This window comes from Corylus avellana, chromosome ca5, assembly GCF_901000735.1.
Source record: "Corylus avellana chromosome ca5, CavTom2PMs-1.0".
Classification (NCBI taxonomy): Eukaryota; Viridiplantae; Streptophyta; class Magnoliopsida; order Fagales; family Betulaceae; genus Corylus; species Corylus avellana.
Window position 1 is genome coordinate 21,224,151 of NC_081545.1, and position 3,561 is coordinate 21,227,711.

Consider the following 3,561-nt stretch of genomic DNA (forward strand, 5'->3'; position numbering starts at 1 on the left):
ACTAGTGGCTAAACGAGGAATTGTCCCTCTAAGCATTATTAGAGTTAATACATAGAAACGTGAAATAAATCGAGAAGTTAATAATATTTACAAGTACAAGTATAATCATCGAATTTAAAGACATGGAGCACTAACAATCATATAAGGCAAACCTGATAACAACATAAAGATCTTAAAGCAAAATCTATAGTGGCAACCACACCACTCTTGGGTTCTAGGAACAAGCTTTCTATAAGAATAATAACCGCGTAAGTCTAACGACTTAATAAGTAAACCTTACAATTGGGTATGACATGAGCTCATTGTTATTAAGCATAAATAAACGTGTAGTTTTCGGTAAATATTGGAAAGGATGTTGTCTTTGTTAATACACCATAAAAGTGTGGTCTAGTTAATAAAAGAGTAGTGTACTACGGGCGACAATTGCCTAAGTATTTTTAATGTAACAAGCTAATGCTTATAGGTTGTAACTATTATATATGGTTTACCCGAGATATTACCCCTTCTTAATAGGGTTGGCGTTGTCCCGAGGAACCTATAATACGATGTTGGTGCCCCGACCATTGTATGCTACTATTCATAACACTAGCAGCCTGACCGAGTCCTACATCGGGTGGCCTACGCTACTAATGATGTATATCCTATAGTAACCAACTATTACGCAATGGCTACGCCGGTCACGAATGGCTGTTGGATCCAAGGCTCATATAGTAACACACACATTTGACTATAGAATCAAGTCTATATAGTAAGCTCATGGTCATTATACTGCACGTACTGGTGTATCATGTCATACGATGCATTTTATCAACAAGTTATTACAAAAATGTAGACATGCTCATATTATACGTGTGGTCAACCAGCTAACATATCCCACGTTTTTAAGGAAAGTGTTCGTAAGTGTTTACTTACCTCGCGCACTCGCTTGAGTTCTTCGACATCATAAATCCCCTGCTATAACGAAATACGACATATCGTTATATGCAGAACTTAAAGAACTCCTATAAGTATGGTACTAAGTCCTATCTAACAAGAGGGTGGTTGTACCCTACTATTGCACATTTGAAGGCAAGGGACGGATGCCATGCTTTCTAGTCGAACGTTTGGCCTCGAGGGCGTATGTTCGGCCAGTGAGTTATATATCTAGGCCAAAAGCTCCAAACTATGTTTTGAGGCTTCTATCTAATCTAAGGGTTGATAAGCCTCATTCTAGGCTGCTTAACAAATATATGCAAAGTACATATCATGCAACTCAACGAATCAAAGAGGCACTTTAAAGTCTTTTGAAAACATTTCTTGGTTTTGTAAGAAAACGGGTACAGGGGCTTGTCATAGCATCTTTAAACCTTTATAACATTAGGAAAGCAGTAAGAACGACATTAAAGTTATACAAAAGGGCATGGAGTTGCCTTAGAAGATGGCCAACTCCTCCAATCTCCTCCTTCCTTCACAAAATCACTCCTTACACTAAGCTTTAGGTTTTCTTGGGAGCAAGGGAGGTTGAAAGTCAAATGGGGCCTTGATAAGCACTTAATGTTGCACATGCAAGCCCCTTAACTTGCATATGTTAATTCCTTAGCATTGTTATTTGTTTAATTTTTGTTTTGTTTTTGCGTTTCAGGTTTTAATTGGCAAACCATTGAAAATTGGGCTTAAAAGGCAAAACTGGACACATTCTGGTACCACGATCGAGCGTGCATGTGCTCGAGCGCATTCAGTCTAGGATCGAGCATACCTTCCTAAGCTCGAGCGCACACGGGCATACAGTACACGACAAGAGTCCTTTTACAGCTTGAAATTGGTTTTCAGTCTCCCAATTGGACTGGGAGACTGACCTCCAGTTTTCCTTGGGTTTCTAGGGTTTTTAGGGTTCTCTTGATCCCTATAAATAGGCGTCTAAACATTGTAAATGGACACACCACTTTCTAGAGCTAGAAATCAGAAATTCATCTTTGGAGCTTAGAAGATCATGAGCGGCTAAAACCTTTCGTGGGGTGTTGATGTAACTTTGTCCAAGCACAATAGTTCGATTATATTTAATTTCTAGATTTTCAATTTATGCATGTTGATTGTATAACTATGAGAATTGCTACATTTTGATTACGTTCTTAATGATTAAATACAATTGTTCTTAAATTCCAAAATCAATATTTGTGAAATTCTTCTCTTGTCTTAGAAAGTATTTTACTTTTGTTGATCTTAAGTCATTCTTGTTTTCTGTGATTATGAGGATGATGGTTATACAATGGGTATAGTTGACATATAATCAATAGGATTTGATAAGTCATGCCTAGGGAAGATGGATTGTACTACACCCTAGTTTAGTGTAATTTAGGTAGACAGTCTGTGCCAACCAAAGATGGGTTACACTTATTCATTAATTGTATGTATCTTGTTAAAGAATTTGATAATTTACACCTAGGGAGAATGGGTCGTACCGCATCTTAGTAGTTAGGTGGACGATCCATGCCAACCAAAGATAGATTATGCTTATTCTTTAATAACGTAGTTTCTTGTTTATTTATAACATGCATAGAATGAATTTCTATGATTAAATATGATTAGCCATTGTTGTGCAGATAGAGGTGAAGTCAATACCCTACACTCTCTCTCTTATTTTAAATCTCTTTTAATTTCATACACTTCAATTTCGCAATCAAAGACAATCTCTTTTTAATTAAATTAATTTTGATCTTTCAAATTTGATAACAAAACCCCAGCAGTTATTGAAGTTCGACACCCTCAATATAGCTCTATCATACGGGATTCGTCCTAGTACGAGTGATAATTTTTATAATTGATATTTTTGGTCACAAAAATACCACATCAGGCTTTATATAGGGATTTGGGGCGTGTCTTACTCTAGAAAAGCGGAGAGGGTGGCCTAACAGGGGTAAGAAGGCATGTCCTTGCTGTATGTACTCGACAAGGTCTAGAAGGTTAAAACACGGCAAGAAATCTTGTTATATGGGGCACAAGCGATACTTGCCCATGGATCATCCGTGAAGGCGGAACAAAAGAACATTTGATGGCAACCAAGAGCTAGAATGTGCCCACGATGTGCCAAGTGGAGACAAAATTTTGAGACAATTAAAAGGGATGGTATTTGGAGATGAGAAGGCCGATAAGGCAAAGTTGGATGATAAAGGAAAGAAGCAGAAGAAAAGTACTGATAATGTAGTGTGGAAGAAAGAAAATATTTTCTTTAGGTTGCCGTACTGGAAAGATAATTTATTGTGGCACAGCCTTGATGTCATGCATATAGAGAAAAATGTGATGAACAACATACCTGACACAATACTCGACATTCCAGGGAAAATGAAGGAAAAATTCCAAGTCCGCACAGACTTGCAAGAAATGGGTTTGAGACATACACTTCATCCTGACACGGGCGAGGATGGTAAAACCTATATGCCCCCAGCTTGCCACACGATGTCTAAGGACGATAAAACACATTTTTTGAAAGTGCTTCGTAATGTAAGGGTGCCTGACGGATATGCCTTAAACATTTCCCGAAGTGTACGACTTAAGGACCGTACGATATCAGGTTTGAAGAGTCAT